General features: G+C 45.3%; 1 long non-coding RNA gene across 1 annotated transcript; it reads left to right on the top strand.

Annotated features, from left to right (window-relative positions):
* The first annotated feature begins 13,487 nt into the window (after positions 1-13,487).
* Positions 13,488-13,957, top strand: LOC135416806 (uncharacterized). The gene is made up of 2 exons (XR_010431745.1): positions 13,488-13,693; positions 13,839-13,957. It is a non-coding gene; the product is annotated as an uncharacterized LOC135416806 (long non-coding RNA).
* Positions 13,958-14,199: the final 242 nt, after the last annotated feature.

The following is a 14,199-nucleotide window of genomic DNA, read 5'->3' as shown; positions in this document are numbered from 1 at the left end:
GTGCAGCTCCAGGCACAGGCTGTCAGGGTACTCACGTGCTGTCATTTGCACAGGGCTCCATACATTTTGGCCAAGACCCTTACACAAGCAACATCTCTCAATATTGTTTTTTCTGCTTTGGCAGTAGACAGATTGAGCAGCAACTAATTCCTTATTTTCTTGAAAGCAGACCAAGCCTCAGCACCAGAAACTCTCATTAAACAAGCAGATTTACTGTCTTCTACTTTCCTATAGATTTTGCATTAGCCTCTTATCTGCTGTGCCTCCCACAGCAGGCGGGATGAGTCCGCTCCTCATCCGGGTGGCAAATAGTGTCCAACTTAAAGCACATTTACTAGGCACGATGCCTGGCACGTGGCACCAACCACTGCCTTTAACAATATGTGAGGATACAAGTTGTAGCAAACATTTTGTCATTACAAAGGCAAACCTTCAGACCTCAGGCTCATTTTATCCAAATCTGTCACGGACTTTGGCTTTGGCTGCATGTAATTAAAAAGCTACAAGAGAGGACAGGCAAGTAAGTGGATAGTCAGGAGCAGAGACCAACAGGGTGACTGCTGAGACAACCAAGATGAATATGGAAAAAACAGGAAACAACATTAAAAATAGCTCCAGCTTTTAGAGCCACAGGTTATTCCGCGAGCTCTGTGGAAACTGAAGGACATTATACCTCTGCAGGGAGGGTCATAAATCCATTACAACTGTATGAAAACAGGGGCCAAAAGGCACTAAAATGTTTTTTTTCCCTGCCACTTCAGCCCCCTATCACAAGGAAAGGGGATGAATGGTGAATGGTTTCTGCCAGACAGCAGGATGAGGTGATGGGAGGGAGCTCAGGAGAGGTGGGTTTGCTGGGCCAGCTCCCAATTAAAACACTGCTGTGATCACTCCAGCAGAGTGGAGGCAGAAACATGCATGGATGCCTGTCATGGGCTGGGCAGTGGAGCAGTGAAGGCAGTGCTGTCTGGCTCCAGCTTCTCTCCTGGGAGAGGGTATGGACAGGGTGGTGGCTCCTGCCTGCTGGCCTGGCAGCTGCCTGTTCTGCCTACAGCCTCACTTGACCCCGCCAAGAGAGAACTAAAATTCAGTCTCTTGCTGTCCATTGGGAAGAAACCATGGGAAAAAAGCAATGCTGCGAGTCAGAAAAGAGTCTGTTTACATCTTTGGTAGAGTGGATGAAAGCATCCAACCAGCCCTGTTTATTTTAGCAAATGTCTTATGGATCATGAGGAATTTTCATTAAAGTGTTATTTCAAAATTTTCTTCTCCTCCTTCTGAATTAGGGGAGAGTGCAAAACCAAGGAGACCCTCCTGAGACCTGCCATGGAGTGTCTGACAGGGTAATTAACCCACGTTCTCTGAGAAACTCTCCTTCAAGTCTCACAACTTCAAAGAAAAACCCCACAGTACTTCCGGCTGCAGGGTGTCCGTGTCTTGCTGTCTGACATTTGATGCAAAGGGGATTCATTCTCCCAAATCCAAACTGAAATTCCTCAGGTACTAATCAGCAATCTCACATTTTCAGCTTGAAATGATTTGTGTGAAAACCATTAGATGCTAGGAAGTGGAGTGTATAAGCGAGTTCTCTCTCTCAGTCTTTCCAAAGAGGAAGTAATTTTTTATTTGCATTCCTTTCCTGCTGACATTTAAGATGTTTGCCCCCAAATTTTAAGCTGTAGAAGGAACTGGAGCACCCTATGCTTCAGTATCGCTAGAAACAAAATCTGGCTGTTGACTATTTTTGTGTTGTGTTAGACCTGAGGTTCCGTGCTGAGATATCTTCTTTAGTGGAAATTAAATAACATACAGTTGCCCCTGTCTACAAGGCTCATTAATGTCTGTCAGTTCTGACCATTATATCCACTTAAAATACCACTGGGAGAGCTTATTGGGATTCTTCTGATATACTATTGCTCCAAAAGTCAATCAAAAACCAATCTAATGCACTTAAGGCTTTTACTGCTTTGCTGAAGACAATCTCCCGGTATCAGCTAATCTGCACAGCCTGCTCCGATAGCCCAATGATTTTTGAGGGCATGTGAGAAGAGATTACCTGCCTGTTTGTAAATGAGAATAATGGCTCGCTTTCTGTGGGCTGTGGGTGTACGATCAGAGGTGACAAATGCAATTACTCCTCCTTCTCCAACCGGAGGGTGGCAAACCCCCACAGTGCACGGTGCTTGTTCGGACTGTGTCATAAAATCAGCGGAGAGCTGCGTGGTGGGAGGAAGCCATCAGTGGGATCGCTGGTCGGGGAGATGAGCGGCAGGCAGTGGAGCTGGGTTATTTCCCCAAGGTGCTGGTATGTGAAGCGGACTCCAGCGTGGGAGGGGAAAGGTTTGTTTTCAGAGCAGCTAATAGTCCCAAAGGGTCCGGAGGCCCCGCGCATCGCTTTGCTCTGCAGTACCGGCAGGGAAGCAGGGAAAGGGAGGCATCGCTGCGCTGCAAGGGTGCGTGGAGAGGTACAGACTGTGAGAGCAGGGGGGCAGGGACAGGCTTCCCGAGCAGACTGAGAGTGATGCCTCCTGCCAATGGACGGCTGGACAGGCACAGCACTGTCCGGCTAGAGTGCCAGAAGTGTTAAAAAGATATTGTGTCCCTAAAGAAGGTCTGGGAACTTCTAGGACACTCAGGGGTGGAGCACCACCCTCCCCATCACAAAGGTGGGGAAACCTAGGCACAAAACAATTCAGCAATTAGCACAGATAGTTTGGAGCAAACCAAAGAAGAGGGAAGAGGGATCCTTGCTCCCTGTCCTGCTTTAATGAAAACAGTGTCTCTTTGCTCCCCCAATTTAAGTTTCATTTCTACACTTTTCAAGACATGCAGTGTCATGGAGGGTTGTGTGGTGGAAGTTAGTGTCAGCCTGGCTTCCCCCGATACAGAAAGCCTCCACAGATCCTCCCTCCATCCATAACCCAGGTACTCCAGCACTGCTGATGCTCTCACTCACCCTGATGGGCTCACTGCCTTTGAGGAGAGGCAGCCCTTGCTCTGTGCCCTTTCCCTTCTCGCCCTCTCCTAAAGCCAGGGCTCTTCTGTGCCAAAACTCCCAACTCAAGCATCAATTTATGCATATTTCTTGCATAACTGAGGTATCCTCTGGACAACTGTACAGAGTTGTACAGAGCTGTACAGTTGTATGCAGTGTACACAGTTGTACACCTCTGGACAGAAGGCAGATTTCCCCAAGTACAGCTCACACTGAGGCAGAGAATTGCAGTGATAGGACTTAGGACAACCTAAGCATCAGTCTTCTATGGATATAGCAGCAGTGTGTTGTCTTTTGGTCACTGGAACTGATGAGTGTCCTTCACAAATTCCTTGAGACTCCTTGAGGCTCAGATATGCTCCTCTCTTCTGTACTTCCTGCCAGAGTTTTCCTGATCGATAAAAGATACTTCTTCCTTTCCTGAGCCCTGTTCTTACAATTTTCAAGCCGTGTTGCAAATTTACTCTTTTAGCACACTTAGTGTTCTTTGAATGTGCTAGGGAGCTGGTGACTTCCTATGAAGTTCCAGGACCCCATTTTTAACGCTCAGGGCTTAATCTCCCAGTTTCTGTTTCTCTTTCCCTTAGGTGAATCTGAAATCACCCTCTGTTTGCTCCATCTGGAGTTTCCTTGCCATAGGGGAGAGGAAGGCACAGAATATAAACTGCTCCAGACCTGCCTGTGCTCTCCTTCAGAATCCTTCCCTGAATGCTGGCAGAGATGGGCTGCAAGAGACCACACAATATTCTGGGACCAGAGAGGAATGGACTCACCTTACCTGCTCCTTGCTTTCCCCAGAGGTTTGTTGAGTAATACTTCTTTTCGATGCTTTAACTATCAGTCTGAACATCAGGCTACTTCTTTTCCTAATTCCATTCTGGACATACTCCTGTAAAACCACATATGTCACATTACAGAGATATTAAATGCGTGGTCTTTTGTGATATTTAAGTGTAATACTATTCCGGAAGCACATGAAAGAGATAATTGTACCACAGACAGTTAAATGAGAAATGTGATTCCTAATTTGAATAACATCTCTCAGCCCTTGTAGAGGTTTTCACTTACAGGTGTGTGCTCTGGGATGCACCATTGCAGCAGTCCCGACAGCAACCGCGGGTGAACAGATGCAGCCCAGCCAGCACTCACAGTTCATCACTGGGGCTCTGTTGCCTTCAGCAGAGAAAACAGAGCAACCGAGGCTCTTCCCTTCCTCCCCAGCCTGGAGGAAAGAGTCTGTGTCTGAAGCTAGCAAAGGGGGACACTAATCACTTCTGTCCTGCTGATTACTCAAAAGCAGAGGCTGACTTTCTAAGCTTGCGATTTCGCTCATCCCTGCACAGACACAGCTTCTGACAGCATGGCAGAGTTTGATGTGTTTATCCTCAGCTCCCTGGGATGCAGAGGAGCATGTTCCCCTCTTCTCCTTCTGTTTTATGGATGAGAAGTGGAGCACAGATGCTAAAGCTCAGCCTGGCTGTCTTGAAAACAGCCATCAAAAAAATCCACAGTGGAGAAAGGAGCCTGTCACCAAGTATCTCTTCTCCATGCAGAGAAGCCCAGCAGCACTGGCCAACGGGGCCACCAGGAAATGCCCCAGGTAGGTCTGGGAATGCATCTCTATGCCTGGGCAGCCCCATGCTGTTCAGAGGTCACCTACCTGTAGTTCATGTCCCAGCTGCTCCCATCCTGGTCCCTGAATCTAGGATAGGTAATGATCTCGTTACCTCCTTTTACCATCTTAAGCACATTGAAACATAGAATCACAGAATATGCCGAGTTGGAAGGGACCCACAAGGATCACTGAGTTCAAATCCTGGCTCTGCACAGGATACCCCAAGAATCCCACCATGTGCCTGAGAGCATTGTCCAAACACTTCATTACCTCTGTCAGCCTTGGTGCTGTGACCACTGCCCTGGGGAACCTGTTCAGTGCCCAACCACCCTCTGGGTGAAGATAATTTTTTTAATATCCAACCTAAACCTCTCCTGACACAACTTCAGGCCTTTCCCTCCAGTTCTGTCGCTGGTCACCAAAGAGAAGGGATCAGTGCCTGCCCTAACGAGGAAATTGTAACTACGATATCTCCCCTCAGTCTCCTCCAGGTTGAACACACCAAGTGATCTTAGCTGCTCCTTATACAGCATCCTCTCAAGGCCCTTCACCATCCTTGTGGCCCTCCTTTGGACACTAATAGCTTAGTGTCTTTTTTACATTGCAGTGACCAAAACTGCACATGATGCTGCAGAGGAAAGCGATGCCACTGCTCCGTGCACGATGTAGGCAAGTCCAGCTGTCGTAAATGCTTAACAAGGCTTAACTGGGTGGTCACGTGTTGAGTTTAAACTGCTAAAGCCTGTTTGCAGTTGAAAACTCAAATAGTGTAAAAATTGTAAAGTGACTCTTAGAATGACTAACATGACATCTATATAGACTTCAGGAGACATTTTCTACCCTTTTCATACCCAATCACAGATTAATTCATCAGTCTGATAAAACAAAAAGTAATTAATATATTTCTGTCATGTATCCCCTTGCAGTCAGAAAGATAAAATATTCACAAGAGAGGTGGCTTGGAAACACGAATTTGATGAAGATGATTTAAAAAGAAAGAAACTTTAATTAAAGTCTAGAAAGGTCATTGAGTCCTACCATCAGATAATGGTGAAATTATAAAACAGATGGCAAATGTCCCCAAGAAGAAGAGAAGCAGTGGTCTGGAAAAAAAGAAAGAGCTACTGTTAACAAAGTAAAACTCAACTCAGCACAGGCACATTGCTTTAACAGCCTGGAGAGCAGGGAGAAGTGCTCAAACAATTTGGACTTGAACTAGACTTTTTGACTGCTATTAAAAATATTTAACTTACAGAGAAAAACATTGTATTTAGGTTTGTCTCAGTCATTTCACTGATTTCTCTTTTCAGGTGCAGTGTGGCAGGGGAAGATCCTCTGGTGCCTCCAGAGAAAGCAAACCTGAGTTAATTTGAAACATCATTCCAGAGGCAAGCTAAAGGTGAGGACCAATGGACCCAGATATTCCCAGGTTACTTCAGAGCTGAAACTGAGTCAAAAAGTCCTATTGGCAACAGGCATTTGTGTGTCTTAATCCCACTGCTGAATCTACACTGCTGGTGTGCTTGGGAAGGGCTGTGGACTGGACTGTGGTACAGTTATCCCAGGCTTGGACCCCATGGCAATAGAAGCTGTAAACACCCACAGGGCACTTCTGTGCTCCTGCTGTGGCCATTCAGTCCAGCTACAGCTGGAAATGGAAACAGAAAAGATGCAGTGGCAGAAGTTTTAAATCAAGCTGTCAGTCTGGCTGCATATTTTGGTGGACCTGCACTGTTTCCTGACCCAGCCTGTAATATTGCTGCCAAAAGGGAAGAGAATAAAAACCAGCATCATCACTCTGCAATGGTATCAATGTGTGCAGCTGGGACCAGACCCACCTCAAAAGAGATATACAAATCTAGAAATGCTGCAGAGACGAGGGGAGGTTTGGAGTGGCTTCCTTGTGGACATGCCCCTGGCTAGAGAGGGTTCTTGGGCTTGAGTGACAGTCTGGGAGACAGAGACCATCAACTGTCCTCCAAGGATAGGACAGAGTGCATGCAACATCAGAAGCAGAGGAACAAAGAATAATTCATCATTCAGCCACTTTTTTCTCTCTAATTCTGTACAAAGGACTAGGACTCAAAGTAAACCATCCTGGTTTGTCACGTGGCTCATAGCTTCACTGGAACTCATCACCAGGTGTTCCCAAAAGGGATGGAGAAACAGATAGAAGAGAGTCTATTGGAGTTTGCTAACATCAGACATGCTGGTTTGGGTTCAGGAAGTTTTCAATTTGAAAATTTTGGGAGCTAGCAGAGCTTTCGGAAGAGGTTTTTTTCCTACTCTTCCCCAGGTGTCTGCTATTGGCTGATAGATTTTGAAAACAAGACATCAGGTGATATGGACTCATGGTATAACCCAATAAGGCTATTCTTAAAATGTTATGTTTTCATCTAGGTTAAAGCTTCCCATGTCCCCACTTCTCTGACCCCAAGGCCTTAACAGCATCCATAAATCACAAAGGCAAAGGCTAGAAGGAACAGCAGGAGCTCATCTCTCTGCTCTCTCAGGCCTTGGCAGGGTGACTTTGGCCTGACTTGTTCTTGGCAGATGTGTCTGTCTATCCAAAGAAATCAGGACCATCTCTCCAATGTTTCTGGTTAGTGCTTTGTCCTGAGCATTAGTAAGTGTTTTACACTGTCAGACCTAAACACATCATGCTACAGTCTTCATCTTCGTTCTGTCCACAGGGGTCATGAAGACCAGGGCGTGACACCTCAAACTAACCTTCACCTGTAACCAGAAACCTTTTACATCCTGGATGATGGTCCGAGACAAGAATAGGAAAGTCAAGCAGATGAGGAAGCCATAAGACCATAGTGAATGCATAATTTTTGGCTGAAAAACAGAGATGTCCAGCTTGTCCCATGGCTTAGCATGTTGTAGGACCTGGTGTAATGCAGTATTTGTGGGAAGGAATTGTGTAGAATCTGTGGCAGCATGGTGCTATGAAGGTGCAGTATCCTTGCTGTCTGTTTTTGAGGGAAATAAGGAGTTTTAAAAAAAAAACCTCAGAAAACCTGGAGTATATTTAGTCACCTTATCCACATCACTGTGATTGCTGTCCTGTTCAGTGTGGGCTGTTACAAACTGCTTCCCCAGAAATCCCAGTGATGCTCCTGGAGCATTGCTCAGGTCTCAGCACTAGGGAAGGCCAAGCTCAGGGTTGCTCATGTAACCCTAATTCACCATGATATCATCCTCACTTGTGCTGTCACAATCTATTTCTTCCACTAAGGCCTGTATCTGCTAATGCAGTGGAGGGATGGTGCTCACTTACTGAGCAACTATTGCAGACACTTTGCTCCTTATTGCTCCACACACAGCCCCAGGCAGGAGCTACTGTGTTGGCCTTGAGCTCTTGGGTTTTTCTTGTGCCTATTGCTGCCAGGTGAGTAATGGAGGGCTGAAGAGACATTAAGAGCAGAGGTTTGCAAGTACCTGCCTGCAGTGCACCTGATTTGTCAGAGTACCTCACCTCTTACAGCACCCACGTCCTGTGGAACCCAGGTGGGTTCAGCCCTCATCACCAGTACACCTCTGGGGACTGAGCCATGCTGAGCACATCACCAGTGGGAGAGGGAAGTGGGGGGGCTACACTGTGATTCCAGCTAAAACAAATGGATTTCGCTTCTCTTCCCAGCCTTTATGCATCTTTCTAACCTTGCAGACAGAGAAGGCAGTAAATGCTCTCCTTTGCTGCCTGGCATTGACTCACACCTCAAGCATGTTTGTTATGGTGTGCAGTGCTGCTGTGGAGGAAATGTCAAGTGGCTATGTAATGAAACATGCCAACAAAATATATATGTACCAAACGACTTCCCAGGGTCTCATGCTTCACAAACTGAACAGTAGGGCACTTTGCAAAGGCATCTCATTGATTTCAGCAGAGGATGGGTTTCTCTCATCATCTGAGTCAGCCTTGATGTTGCTGACTATCAAACAGCATCCTTGGCACCTGTCTCAGGCTCCCAGCAGGGATATGTGTGAAGTGATGGTCTCAGACATTTAAATCACAGATCCTTCTCCCACACTGTAGATAAAAGCAGGTGAAGACAGGCAAAACTAAGCTGTGACACATGCTACCTGTTAGGGTGGGCTGAGGGAGACAATCCGGGTTCTGTCCCCAGTTATCCACAAAGCTCCTCTGCCTGGTGTGGCCCCTCCTGAAGCAGAGCTGGCTGAGCAGGTTGTTCCATATCTAAAACATTAACAAAGAGAAACAGCATTTTTCAAGTATATAATGGGCTGTAGACTGGTAAGATGAGCCCTACACCCCCTACAGGAGTCCTGCTAACTGTGGCTGGGTGGGCAGCACCTCCACCCCTGCAGTAAAATTGGTCTGTGAACTTCAGCTGGTGTCTGGTTCATAAAACAGTGTTCAAATATCATCAGGCAAGCTCTGCATCCTCTGACCCAGAACCCTCTCTCCTTTCAGCCATCTCTGTGCTTCAGCATTGACTCTTTATCATAGCAAACTGAAAGACTAAACCAATTTTAATGTGCAGTGTTTTATTTGTATAACTTATGTAGGAAAGATCAAAGGTGGGCTAATAGGGTTGCTCTTTTCCCTAATGTCTTCAGCATCACTTTGGCCAGTCGAGATATTAAAGGCAGATGACAACATAGACCAAATTCTCGTGGTTATCTTTTGGGCACACATTGGATGAACTGAGGCAGACAGAAACCAGATCTACATGCCTCTTCTCTTTTTGAAGGAAAATCCTGCTCCCAGAGAACAGGGATCTAACACACCAGAGCTTGAACAATTTTTTTTTTGTTTTCTATAGCAATTAGTTGAGTTTCCTTTGGTTTGTCTTTTATCTGTTATCACATGTCTTCTACGTTTTCCAGAAAGTTTCTTTGATTTACAGTACATTACAGATTCTAAAGGAAATAACTTCCCTTCCTTTTGCCTATTTAAATTGGTTAATGTGTTTAAAAATTTTCTTCTCCTGCCAAAGGCAGTATAAAAGAAGGGCTTTTGCAGTGGTGTCCTTGGGGCAACTCACTGCTTTCATGTACATACCCAAGTGTGCACAGTTTTCCTCCATCACTTATTCCATCATCAGAAATGGGTGGTTTAGTTACATTTCTTTGTTAAAAAAAAAAAAAAAAAGAAATTTGAAAGCTGTTGCTTAAGGGTTCTTTTTGTCGTTTTAAGCCATGGCTAATGCTCTTAAAGCAAAACAAAACTTTCTGTTACTGAATTCTAAAACACAACTCTCATTTCAGAATTAGAGCTAAGGAGGTTGTGTCAGAATTTTTGAGATCTTGAGGAAGGAAAGTTGAAAATGAGCACATTTTTGCAAATTCCCCTTCATCCCCTTTGCAGATCCCCTTCCTGTGATAGAAGCAATGGAAACCTAATTTGCATATTTCAGGACGCTCCAAGTGGTCTTCAACTTTTAAATAAACTTAAAATAGTTGTTTCACTGTAAATGAACGACACCTGTTGTTTAAGACAGACGCTTACACACATACAAAAAAATAGGAGGACACCCTTCTGCAGGTGTTCACACCTGCAACACATTTCCCAGTTCAAGTGATTAATCTCCAACAGAGCAGGAGAATGTCACGACATTTGTCCCAGATCGGAGTGGGGGAGTCATCCCAAGGGCCATTTGCATCCAGAAGTGACTGATTTCAGTTGGGTCCGGCTCAGTCAAGAGGCATTTGTGAGCATTAGCATATGTGCATGCTCGGAGGCAGAGCTGAGCTGGTAGTTTGCGTGTTGCTGAGACAAAGGATGCAGAAAGGCTTCACACTGAGGGCTGCGTAGCACCTGCCCAGGTAGAACAGAGCAGCTTATCCTTCAGTAGTTAAATGACTTGCTAATGGCTTTCGAGCACAGGAGATGGCTGCACCTGGCCGCCCAACTGCGTATTTGCATTTCCAAAGAGAGCAGAGCTCTCCCCAGCCCCGAGGGAACATTGCCGAAATCACCTCCTGTTGGAGGGGGATCGATGTATCCTTGGTGCTGTTACTAAGGGAGCTTGAGTTTAAGGAGGGGAAGCAACTCCTGCACCAATCCTGATTATTTTTTTCATCCGTGTGAATGCAAACTGAGAGTGCAGAAATGCATCCTGTGAGCAAACCCCTGGTGAGGTAAGATGTTGACTGTTGACTTTTCCTGTTGGTTTTGACCTTGCAACAATCCTATGAAATGACCTTTATCTTCCTTTTTTTTTTTTTTTTTTTTTTGATGGATGTCTCTATGAACCGTTGAAATGTTATGGTCTACTTTGGAACAGTTGTTTTTTTGTTAAGACTTCAGTTTAACCTGGCTCGTGTTAAGTGATGACCTAAAACCAGGGTGTTCATTTCTATGGTGCAGTGAACTCTCTCACACTGTGCATTAATCCAGACTGGCAGTGCTCCGAACCAGACGTATTTGGTGAGATGTGCAGATGAACTTTTAGGCAGCAGGAGCAGAGCATGTTTGAATCCCAAGGGATTTGAATAAGTCTGCAACAGGGGTACAAATACATGCAAACAGAGAAAAGTAGATGAAGTGTAATCTTTGTCACACACACACACAGGGTGAATGCCAAATAAATACCAAGTAAATACACTTATGTCCAGAAACAGTACAATGTGTTGCCAAAAGAAGCAATGCATTTTTATCTGGATACATGGGATGTATAGTTATGTCATTACAACATACTTATCACCAGCTGGATGTGATAGATAGCCATATAAGTACATCTTGTTTATTAACTCATCCTTATGGTATAAGGCCTTATAAACACAGTGTATTCATAGCCACATAAAATCTCTCCTACTTATCAGCTCATCATCTCGCTTCCTATCTCAGCAGAAAATGTCTTCTCTCTTACTGAAACTTCTTGGCCTACACTTCTTATTTAGATGAATGATTCTGCCCTTTATCTTCCCAGATGCAATGTGGGGATAGCGCCTGCATGAAAATGCTTGGCATAAAACAGACCAGAGAAAACAAATCTGGGAGGGTCTTTGTGAAGTTTTGGTGTTGATTCCCTTGCTATGAGCAAGGACTGGCAATGCCTGTGCTATACTTGTGGAAATTTCATCACTCTTCTGACAACTGCTCCATAAGAGAAGAGCAGCAGAGCAAAGCTAGCCAGGATCCATCCCACCACCCCCAGCGAGGGATTAGGGCAGGGTAGAGTGTGCAGGCAACCCCATGCCCAGGGCATCAGGCACCTCCATGTCTGCAACTTCAAGACAGCAGTGTTAAAGGAGGGATAGCAGTCCATTTTTACTCTTTATTTTGATCTCTCCTTGCTTCTGGTAGTGCCAAGGGTGCCTAAAGGAAAGCTTGTCTACACTTGTACGTGGAGATGTACTGAAATGTTATTTTTTTTCATTGCAATAGCAAGTTGTGAAAGTGCTAACACTGAAGGCTATGTGACAGCAAGAGATTTGTCACAGTCACCTTTTTAATATCAGTGCCTGTTTTCAAGCCCTTTCTGAAGTTGTGTTGATGCCCATATCCCCATTATGTAGTGGGAAAACTGAGGCAAGGGAACTTGCTGAGGTCTCAGACCAGGTCCAGTAACAGTATGAGATTTAAGTTTTCTGAGTCATTGTGGTACCAAATAAACAGCACACAGAGTAGCTGATTCAGATGAAAGATGCTTGTCTACTTCATTGATTTACACAATCGTCTGTGACCCTGATGCTGTAGGACAGATGAGGCTGTTACTACTTCATAATAAGGAGATATTACAAAGGCTTTATCATGCTCATTTTGGTCTGATCCCTTACTCAGGAGCATCTGAGCCAGAGGTAATTTGTAATTTGTTCCTCCCAGGCAAATTATCATTAAAATCTTTTCATCTTGTTCTTTCCTGTTAGGAGTTATGGATATGCACTATATTTCTTAGAAAATCTGTTCTGAAACATTTTCAGAGAATTTAATCCCTTCCACCCCATCTTTAACCTGCTTTCCTAGAGGAATGAGGCATTTACAATTGCAGGAGCTATCCACCCACAGTCTCTTTATCTTCCTCTTGACCTTTAAAAAGGATGAACCCCTCAGTTGATTCCGACTATAGCTGACAGAGGGATAGAGATCTCAAAGATACTCGTTCCTGGGAGTTTTTGTGGAACTGACAGCAGGAGGAAGCCCTGGAGGAACCACCACCAGAGAGTCCAGCATGACCTTCCCAGGTGTGGGCAGATATGGGAGCACCTGAAGTATCCTGGGTGTGTTGCAAAGGGGTATATCAAAACTGAAGGCACACAAGAAACCAAACAGTGGTTCTGCTCTCTTGAACTACTTTGTTCCCTCTCTAAACTCTCCCGTGGCACCTCTCTGGGAATGATGAACTCCAGTTGTCTGAGGAAGGGATTAGGGAAATTCAAGCCAACCAGGAGCGTGCTCTATGTTTCTGGCCATCTTATGGAGACTTCACTGTGCCACACTGGAGGGATGTGAACGAGAACCAAAACCTGCATGCTCTGGGCACTCAGGATTTTCCTTCCCAGCAAGGTCATGTCTCTTCTGTGTTGCAAGTCGCTGGGACTTGATTGGCTTCAGCAGAGCCTCTGGGTGAGGAAGCCTTCCATCTCCAGCCCGGAGGGCTCATGTGATACCGGTTAATTCTTTTGCTGGTCTGATTTGCAGGACTGATTGCAGCTCCTGGGGAGAGACCAGCTGGGAAGTGAGATAACATGATACACATACACCCCAACAATATGGAGCCATGGTCACAAATAAGATCTCTGGTGTGTAAAGGTCTATCTTATCCTATGTTCAGCACCGTGCTTTCCTGGGAGGCACTGAGGTGTAGCTAACCTTTGGCACATGCAAGTTTTTCACTCCTGGATGAGGGTGGGCAGTTTTTCGTGGGTCACACACTGATTTGTTTTTATTTTAAAAATAGGAGGAGCAGCAGGGAAAGGCTCTTAGTCCTGGGCTGTTCCTTGAGCAGTGTAGGAAGGAAGCTGCCTTTTGTTAAGGAAAGCCTTGGTGAAGTCTGGAAGAGCACAGTGCAGCTGAGAGGACCTGGGCTCACAGGGAAACATGGAGGAGCTTTCAGCTCATCCCCTGGTCCCTCCAGCATGTGTGTGGTGCATTACTGGGTGCTGAGAAGGTAATGGTCCCAGAGAGAAACTGATACACCTGCTGAGCAAAGATACAGTGCTCTTAAACATACTGCTTGAATTACACCTACTCAGCCTCCCCATTTTGCTTTCTTCTTTTTTTTTTCTTCCTTTTTTTTCTTTTTTTCTACCCAGGCACTTCCATGACATGAAAGCCCAGTAAGTGACACTCAGCAGCCATCAACTATTTTAATATGGACTTTTCTGAGGGAGCCAAAAAAATAAAAGCTTCTTCCAAGGTCATTAGCTGACAATTGCAGCCTGCTTCAAAATTGCCTGCACTCTGCTAATTGGTCTACCAGACCTGTTCATTTGTTAATTTGATGCCATTAGGTTACTGGCACATCTCTGCTGCAGACAGAATAAGACAAGGACTGAGGAAGCTGTTTTGGTCTTTTTCTTTGGATGCTTTGAGAGGACCTGAGGTAGAGCAAAGATGCTCTGTGCCTGCTGGGGGGACCATCCTTAGGGGCAGTAGGACACTGGAGAGACACCG

The sequence above is a fragment of the Pseudopipra pipra genome, chromosome 6 (genome assembly GCF_036250125.1).
Source record: "Pseudopipra pipra isolate bDixPip1 chromosome 6, bDixPip1.hap1, whole genome shotgun sequence".
Taxonomy (NCBI): Eukaryota; Metazoa; Chordata; class Aves; order Passeriformes; family Pipridae; genus Pseudopipra; species Pseudopipra pipra.
Note: the sequence above shows the minus strand (reverse complement) of the source record. Positions and strands in the feature narration are given on the sequence as shown.